At 57.3% G+C, this 9,208-nt stretch overlaps 1 long non-coding RNA gene across 1 annotated transcript; it reads right to left on the bottom strand.

Annotated features, from left to right (window-relative positions):
- Positions 1-337: 337 nt before the first annotated feature.
- LOC109307428 lies at positions 338-8,142 on the bottom strand. Its single transcript, XR_002100262.1, has 3 exons — positions 8,127-8,142; positions 5,602-5,603; positions 338-996 (listed from the first exon to the last, which is right to left on the bottom strand). It is a non-coding gene; the product is annotated as an uncharacterized LOC109307428 (long non-coding RNA).
- Between the last annotated feature and the right edge of the window lie 1,066 nt (positions 8,143-9,208).

Raw genomic sequence — 9,208 nt, 5'->3', positions numbered from 1 at the left:
TCCTTCCAGGAGGGGGGTGCACACGTGAGCTGCTTGCCGTGTGGGACCCGTGACCCCAGCCTCCTTCCCTGCTGCTGCATGGGCCAGGTGCGTGGGCACGGTCCCTCGGCATTTTGAGGGGCGCTCCGGGGCCCTGATGCAAATAAAGCTGGGGTGGGGGGTTATCCTGAGCCTGTGACCCCCAGATCCAGGCAGCACCCTGCGTCCGACACTACCTTAACTTATTTATTTATTTGCCAGTGGGTGCACGGGTTGGGAGCAGGAGGGTGCACCGGGAGCCGCGGCTGTCCCGGGCGCCGTGTTCCCACCGCCTGGGCCACCTTGTCCCCTCTCTGTACTCCGAGCTTTTGCTCGGGAAGTGGCCTTTGGCAAGGCGACGGTGGCCCGCCGGGCACGTCTCTCCCTCCTCCCCCCCAGAATTGCAGTCGAGCCTCATTGCTTTTTGCTAGCGACTGGACCCCCGCTCCGCGTCCAAAGCCATGAGCTGAAATAAATGCGGAGGGCCTGGACCCGGTACTAATTTTCGATGCCCTTCTCCATTGTGTTGTTCTTGGGGCGGGGGGAAAGGATTAGCGACAGCACGTGGCAGCACCATAGCTACCCCGACATCTCCAAGAGGGAAGGAGGGAGAGAGCTGCTAGGAACGACCCTGTAGCAATGCCAGCAAGCTGCGAGGTCTTAAAGAGAGGTGGCTTGTCTCGTCCTCCTCCTTTTTCCCTGCAATCTTGGAGAAAACCCATAAAAGCTCTTCTTTTTTTTTCCTATGGGAGGGGGGGAAATCAAGCTCTTCCCCCTCACTCTTCACTTGACGACCCAAGTGGGGTTTCCCCTGGAGAGGCTAGGCTTTGACAGCCCAGATGCACGGGAAGGGACCCTTCATCCAGCAAGGAAGGGGTAGGGATATTTAGGAGCCTTTTGTTCACTTAAAATGTTTTGAGTTTGTAAAATCCCAAGAGGTCTTGGCTTCTGTGCAAGAGGTAACAGGTCACCGCCTGCCTCCAGGTCTATAAGCCGTGCAGAAACCCTCGCACGCGTTCCTGTAATGCGGTTGCGATGGAGGGAGCTGGATCCGGGTTTACCCCGGAGCTGTACGTCTGGCTGCTGAACCTCGAGCGCCCGCGACGCGCATCCCTTGCCGCGTGTCTGCACCCAGTTTTCCCCTCTGCCCTTCGCAGGCAAAACTTCTTAAATAAAGTTCTTCTTTTGCGTTCCCTTTTTTCCCGGATCTCCGTAAGGTTTTATCCCCGCAGCGCTGCTTCCGCTCCTCCGTGGGTTTAGACCCGTGGGCAGGCGGATGAGGTGGCCGCTCTCGCCTCCTCGCACCTGGGGCCTTTCAAGGGCAGGGTGTCGAGGGGGAGCCTCTAATGCAACTTCCTTTCACAAGACCCCCCTTCCAGCAGCCGAATGTCTCTGTAGCCATTGCTGCACGTGGTGCCCCACCGAATTGGACTGGGGGCCTCGTCCGGCCGTCGTCCCTGAAGACAGCTGCCCTGCTCGTCCCGCTCGGGACCAGGTTTCGCCCCATAGTTCAGTCCTGCTGCGCCCAGCTGGTTCGAATGTCCTTCCCCTCCTGCGAGGTCTGTCCCCAGGTGCCACTTCAGCGTTGTCCAGCCTCCTCCTCCCTTTCCTCTGCTCCATCCCTCTTTCAGACTCGCTGCTTTGCTGTACGCAAAGATGCGGTCCGAGGGGCTGCCTGGCCCGGGGGGCCGGGTTCTGCGTGCGCTCGACCAGGGCACGCGGGCGGTGCGAGAAGCTGCTGCTTTCTGAAGCCAGTTATTTTTTCAGAATAAATCTTGCAGATCTGTTGACCGCAGCATGGTTGGCCTCTGTCTCTACACGCATGGGGACATGTTCTGCATCTCCTCTGTGGCCTCCTGCCCAGCTGCAGACCCACCCTGGGGACAGTAAATGATGGGAGCTGAATTACTTGAATGCATTATCTGCTCCGAGGTGGCTCCGGCCTCTTGCGAAGCATCGGATGTGCCAAACATTGAGAGGACGCCTTGGATACATGGGGGCTCCTAACCAGATTTAGCAACCTCTGCCTGGCGGGTTTTGCTTACCTGCCCGGGATGAAGCCAGTTGCCGGTCTTGGGGGCTTGAAGGAATTTGCCCCCACATCAAGGCCTGATTGGGGACGGGGCAGCGCATTTCCAAGCCCCTTCAGAGCATGCTTGGCCTCCGTTGGCAGTGACCTTGGGCTTCCTCCTGGGCCGTGCTGGCAGAGAGGGGGATATTTTGGGGTGCTTTATGGCTTTGCTGGACCGGAGGGGATGACAGATGTCCTTGCGGGGCCATTGGCCATGCAGACCCACTTCTATTTATATATTGCAGACCCAGTTTGTGTGTGTGTGTGTGTGTGTGTGTGTGTGTGTGTGTGTCTTATATATATATATAAGAAAGAGCTACGGTTTTCACATTCCCAAAGCGTAGACTTTTAAGAACGATGCCAAAAATCATGAGAGTTGGCAACACTGCATTTGTCCTGATGTTTGCTGGGGGATGGCAGGCGCCCTCAGGGCCCGGCTCCTAATGATGAAGCAGAGGAAAGGGGGGAGAAGGAAGCTGTGATCACGGCAGGAGGACGGTTGAGCCCCACGCTCGTTAGAGGGGGCAGCTGAGAGGAAACGAGCCGCCCTGACTCCATTGCTACTGCTTGCCGCAGGGGGATGGATGGTCTTCATGGGAATGGCAAGCCTCCACCGCCATTTACTTCCCAGCCTGGCCTTGAGCTCATCCTTCACCCTATTTCCTATGTACCGGTCTCCTTCCTCTCCAACCTGAGCCAGCTCTGCTGCTAATTAGGCTGGCTTTTAATAGCATCGCCCCGCCTGCAGTGAGACTCCCTTGCAAATGTCCCTAGTTGGGTGGGTCTGAGGTGGATGGGTCCCCTCTGGCTCGGGCAGGGCTAACTAGGGCTCCATGAACCTTGCCTCGTTAGGGTTGTTTCAAAAGCGGAAGCAAAGAGCATGTTCAGCAAGGGGCTCCCCCGTTTTTTGCCCTGTCTCCCTGGGGCAGGAGAGGAGGACGAGTTGCCTTTTCTACTCCCTGATGGGTCCCAGGGGCAGATTTACAGCCATGAAGCTGATGAAACTCTGCTGCCATTAATGGTGTCCCATGGGCTTCACCGGTCCTCCTCCCTGCCCACGATACAGCCCGGCTCCTAGGCTGGACGGGGCGATGGTTTCTTAGGAAAGAAGTTGGAAAAGAGCTTTTCCTTCAGAGAAATCCTCCCCTAGTGAACTTCGAGGTTGCTCTGAGGCCCGTTTTCTGCAGGGTTTCCCTTGCTGTACTGCCTAGTGACAGAGAAGTAGGGCCGGAGGGGACCTCCAGCCGTCATCTAGTCCAAAACTGGATGCACCACTGGAAACGGGAGTAGCCTTCGGATGTTGGGATTGGGCCAAGTGCTCAGCTTGAGCGTGCAGAAAAGGACAATTTCCTTGCGCTTTCCCAGTTAGTCTAATAAAAGGTGTCATTTTGGAACCAAGCCTTCTAGTTTTTTGTATGCCAGGTTTGAACGAGGCATTGAGCTCTTAGCATCCCCAAAAGGTTAGGGGAGTCTTGATGGACACTACCTACCCTCCTCCTTATTCCCTTTGCAATTCAGGAAGTGCAAGGAGCAGGGGACTGCGCCCGAAAGCTGGCAAAGAACTTTTTTCCAACTACTCAGTCGGTCTAATAAAAGATATTGCATCTACTCAGAAAAAAAAACCCCAACCTTGCCTGGATGGGGTGTGAGAGAAAAAGAAGGGCCCGGTTCCTTTAGTTTCAACAAAGAAGTGCAATTACCCCGAGCTGCTGCCTTATCTGCTCAAGCAGGGAAATCTGGTAGAAATCTTTCAGGTGCAACCTTTTTCCCCAAGCCCCAACTGGGATTAATTAAAGATGAATTGTTTTGCAGCCTGGTATGTAGATATTTGAGCTGCCTCAGGTGGGGGGAATGCCAGCAAAAGGGGAAGGCTTTCATCTTGACCTTTTTGGAAACAAAAGGCTTGCTTTGAACGCCTCCGACGTTTTCCTCTTTCATTTGAGCTTTTGGGGATTATTAAAATCAAATCGAACATTTTGGGTTTAAGGGAAAAAACCAAACAAACAAAGTCTCCTGCTGCTGGGAATGAAATGCATCCATCCTGGGCTCTCCAGGCTATCGGGGGTCTTGGTGGGAGGTTAAGGAGTTTGAGCCAAGTGGTGTGAGCCGAGCAAAGCCGCGGTCTGGGGTGTAGACAGCCCGCGTTTGTCCGTGCGCCGTGTCTGTGCAGCACCTGGCGCCGCGGGTGCTGGCCCCCAAGGAGGTTTCTTAGATGTTCATACCAAAAATTGAACACCTGAGCTGCTCCAGCGTGAGTTAGTCGCTAGATGTCCCCACTGCCCTGTCCAGTACACCAGGGCTCCCATAACGAGTCTGGTTTTGTTTAGTGGCTTTTCCTGTCTCTGCCACACTCGACCGACGTGCGTCACCGGTCTGTGGCTCAGCCGACATAAAACCCGTTCCCCTCGTGCTGGGAGCAGGCTGAACCAGGGCCCAGCTCCGAACCGTTTGCACGAGCGGTGCCTGCAGCAGAGAAAGGTCGGCCGCGCTGCTTCCCTGGCCGCCCAGCTCGAGCAGGGCCTAGCGGGCACTTGCCGTGGCCAGGGCAGAGCTAGAGGAAAACACGCGGCTGCTGCGATAGTGGCACAGGCTCCTCCGCTCGACGCGCGACTCGCTGCGAGCGGCGTGGCCCGCACAGAGCTGGGGTGCGCGCTGGCCGTGCGTGCGTGACATGCGTCCAGCTCTGGGGAGGGGACTGGCGGCACGCTGCCCCGTGGCCGAGAGCGCAAGGGGGTCGTCGGAGCAGAGGGCGCCGCCTCGGCCAGCTTGGACCTTGCACCCCCCCGGCACTGTGCTCCTGCTCCTCCCGGCTGCGCACGTATCCTAGAAGTCTCCGGGGCTTTCTGGCTGCGGAGGGGAGCGGCCGAGGACGCCCGGTGGACCTGGAGCTCAGACCTGGCTCTGGAGCCAATTTCACGATATCGGTGGGAACGGAGGTGTAGGGGGTGGCCTGGTCTCGGTGGTGCTGTGGGCGCGGGAGCAAGACTTGGTCCCCTTCCCCCGCTGGATCCAGGCAAGCAACGGGCCAGAGCAGAGGCACGCTGGGATGGGGCCGGACTCTTCCCGCAGGAGCGCCGTGGCAGCTTATGGCAGTGCAGGTGGCTCGTGGTGGCCGCCCAGCCCAGGCACCGGTCCTTCCCGAGAGGCCCGGCTCGCTCGCTGCCGCAGAGGCCTCCCACGCCGAGCGCCCGGGGCCGCGCTGCTCAGCAAGTCTCCCCGGGCAGGGGCCGCAGCGCAAGGTGTGAACCGAGGCGTGAGCTCCGCTGCCCTGTTCTCACGCGAGTGTGAAATTCGGTCTCCGCTCGATGCTGAGGTGTGATAGAGGGGGAAGTTCAGTGCTAACCCCCCCGCCACACTTCTGCAAAGCCCGGAGCTGCCGTGGGCTTGGCTGAGTTTGCTGGGGCCCCGGCAGAAGCAAATGTGAGTTGGGGATGGGTCCTCCACGCCTGGCAGGCCGTTCAAGGCGAGCCGGGGAAAGCGTGCGAGCGACGCGGTAGCCTCATTGCTCCGACTCCTGGCCCGAGTGGCCGCATGCCCGTTCGCAGCTGGGTGAAGCGGGGGCAACCGCTGAAGCCAGGCTCCGACTCACTTGGCAGCAAAACACTTTCCCTTCCTCTGCCCCTACACAGGGGCAGCCTGGATTCAAACGGTGAACGAGCACTTCGCTAGCACATCCTTCCTGCTGAGGCTTATAACCTGCGCCACGATCCTCAGCTCATCCTTCCTCTATGGTCCCATGTGCTGTGACCTGAAGGACTGGCATGCGTCCAGCTCTGGGGAGGGGAAGGGTGGCACTCGGCAACTCTGCCCCGTGGTTGAGAGCTGCAACAGAGAGCAGCGCACAGAGGAGACTCGGGGCAGGGACCTTGCAAGCCTTGTGGCCCCTGCTCCCGTGGGTTCCTATGCCAAAGGCAAGGTCTGGTGTCCCACTGGCATCCCAGACCGAGCCAGACATCCAGGCGTGGTCGACCTGGGTCGCTTCAACACCCTCCTTCCTCCCCGCAAGCGGCAGCTCTGAGCGTCCCCTTCCCACCACGTGCCCAGGTTCAAGTCCAGGGACTGGCAGGGCTCGTTGGAGCCAAATGCAGCGCCGGTGCGGACATGGTGGTGCAGCAGCAAGGTGGGCTCAAAACACTGTCCTGCAACGGAGCTGGGCTGGTATTTAAGGCCCAGCCAGTGAGTCCCAGGGCACTAAGGAAGCCGGCAGGTCTGTAAGCCCACTGCGCCCCTCCCTGCCCACTTCCTATCCCAGAAGGGTCCCCTGGGGCCCGGAGGCCTGGGCAGCATGGGGATTTGACAAGCAAGGGTGCAGATGATGTGGTGCATCCTCACGTGAGACACAATGCATATTTTTCTCCGGGTCAGAAGAAACTAGAAGCTGAACTCATATGCTACGGCTGTATTATTCGGTGGAAGATGAAACGAGAAGAAATGCAACTTTACTGGAGCGTGCATTCATTTGCTATCTCAGACGCAGCAGACAGGGCAAAAATAAGCAGAGGATGTTGTTCCTTACAATCACAGACGGCGAGGGTGGGAAGGGAGCTCACAAGTCACATCTAGTCCACCCCCTGCTCCGAGCAGGACCAGCCCCAACTGCATCATCCCAGCCAGGGCTTTGTCACCCGGGTCTTCAACACCTCCACGGATGGAGATGCCACCACCTCCCTGGATAACCTGTTCCAGTGCTGCACCACCCTCATAGTGAAGTTTCTCCTAATATCCAACCTCAACTTCCCTTGCTGCAACTGGAGCCCATTGCTCCATCATCCGCCCCCACTGAGACCAGCCCAGCTCCGTCCTCTTTGCAGCCCCCCGGCAGGGAGGTGACGGCTCCTGTTCAATCCCCCTCGGTTGTCTCTTCTCCATTGTCTATAAGCCCAGTTCCCTCAGCCTCTCTTCATACATCCTGTTCCTTATTTTCCTTGCCCTCCGCTGGACTCTCTCCAGTGTGCCCACATCCTTTCTGTCGTGGGGGCCACAGCTGGACACAGGACTCCAGATGTGGCCTCCCCGGTGCTGAATAGAGGGGAATAGCTCTGCCTTCGATCTGCTGGCAACGCTCCCCCCATGCAGCCCAGGACGCCGGTCACCTTCTTCACAAGGGCACGCATTCTTTAGTCTATTCAAATTAAAAATGCATCTCTTTCTGATTTTTAAAGCAAAATCAGCCTTCTTGAGCATCTGGACAGTGCATCCGTCAAAAGTCATTTCCACACCTGAGTCGATGGTCACCCGAGTTAACATTTCCACCTCTGAGTGAATAGCTGAGCTAGAGTTTAAAACAGTCTGCAGGGCTGTGAGACAGAAGTGTCATGACCAGGAGCAGCCAGCAGACAGCCGTGTTGGAGGAGAAAAGCTGGCTTGACTAGTGGGACATCAAGACAATGAGAAAGGAGAGAGGGTTGCTAATACTTGTAGTGTGAAGATTTTAAGAGTGGGGTAGATTATAACGAGCCGTGAAGTTGAGTGAGTGGCTTGCTGCTGCCCGAACAGAGATGCTGCTGCCCCGCTTGGGCAGCGGGGTTTGGATGGAGCAGAAACGGAAAGGGCCCGTGGCCTCCCCAGTGCACTCCCTGCATCCGCCCCTGCGCGGGGGATTTGCCAGTGTTGTGACGAAAGTCTCTCAGCCCCGTCTTGCTTCTCCCCTCTAGGCCTCCCATGCAGCGTGGAGGGGCTGCGGCAGCCTCGGGCCCAGGGAGCTGTCACTGAGCAAGCACCTTGGCTCTCCGCAAAGGGAAAACCAAAAACCGCTGCTCTGGGGCTGGGGAGGCCTTCCTGTTTGCAACAGGCTGTCTGCTGGTCTTGATTTTTAACCCCCTGCCGGTCACGGTGCATCCTGGGTGGGGGAAGTGTTACAGTGCATGAATCCTCCTTTTTTTAGCACTCAGCAATTCAGGCAGGCGTCTGAGGGGTCCCGACTGCAGGAGAGAAGTAGCTGTGGTGGGGAGCGGGGTACCAGCAAGGAAAGGGTTCAAAGCAGAGGTTGGGGGGGTGGTCATCCTGGTCCTGAGTCTTAATGAAAGCTAGAGCTGACCTCTGCTTTCAGGTCTTGCGGTAGCTGCCACAGCAAGGGGCTCAAGGAGGGATCCCAGCCTGGGAGGGGGCACCTGGGAGGGTGTTGGCCTCTGGGCTCAGCAAAGCGCGGTCGACGGTGGGACAAGATGGGCCTGTTGCAGATAGGCCAAGAAGAGCCTCAAACATTAAGATGAGCAGCTTACAACAGAGAAGGGGAAACCAGGGGAGGGCTGGGAGCTGTTTGCAGTCACCTGCAGCCTTTTGCATGGAGAAGAGCAGGGCATCAGGGTCTGCGCCAGACCGAGGAAAGCCAGTCGGTGTCACCCGCTGTGCTGAGGCTGGGCCGTGGACTCCTACGACGTATGGGCTGGGGAACTCCCTGCTCCTCACCCAGCTCCTCGTGCCCTCCACCTGCACGGACGTGGCAGATCGTGAGGCCTAAGGTCTCTCTCCTCCCATGTCCCCAGGGGCTTTACCTGCAGGGAAGCCCTTATGTTAATGCAAATGTTCATTAAGTATCCAGGTTGTAGCCATATTGGTCTAGAGGAAAAGGCAATCAGGACTCATAGGAGAGATGATGTCTTCTATTAAACCAACAAGATTTTTGCAAAAAAAAGTCTTTAATCGCAAGCTTTCAGGCACAGACACCCTTCATCAGGCTTCGGAGATAAGATTGTAGAAGTTCTCCTGGGTAGAAATGAAAGTTCATATTTAATCAGATTGCACAGAGGAGTCAATAGATGGAAAACTCCTCTGGGCCTTCCGTTCATAGCTAGTATTATTGCTCATTAGGTATTGGTCCAATGTTCATTAGGGCAACAGGCAGGACATAAAGGAGGGGAGAAATCACTTGTAAACATCCAGGAGTTCCCGGTGAGTCTCGAGATAAGATCAGGGCAGCAGGAGGCAGGTCAAGGGCATGGCCACGTCCTACCGGGCACTGGCCAGTGCCCTTGTCACTGCTCCCAGGATCGTGGCCTGGGATTGCCTGGGCCCTGGAGCCTGAGTCCCTTCACATCCTGCAGCAGCTTTTACCACATCCTCTATGAGAGAAGGGGACACCTGAGAGCATCTTCCCCCCGCAAGCACCGAAGAAGTGCT

This window comes from Crocodylus porosus, unplaced genomic scaffold (genome assembly GCF_001723895.1).
Source record: "Crocodylus porosus isolate Cpor-Errol unplaced genomic scaffold, CroPor_comp1, whole genome shotgun sequence".
Lineage (NCBI taxonomy): Eukaryota > Metazoa > Chordata > Crocodylia > Crocodylidae > Crocodylus > Crocodylus porosus.
The sequence above is the reverse complement of the archived record's forward strand: the minus strand, read 5'-3'. Positions and strand labels throughout refer to the sequence as shown.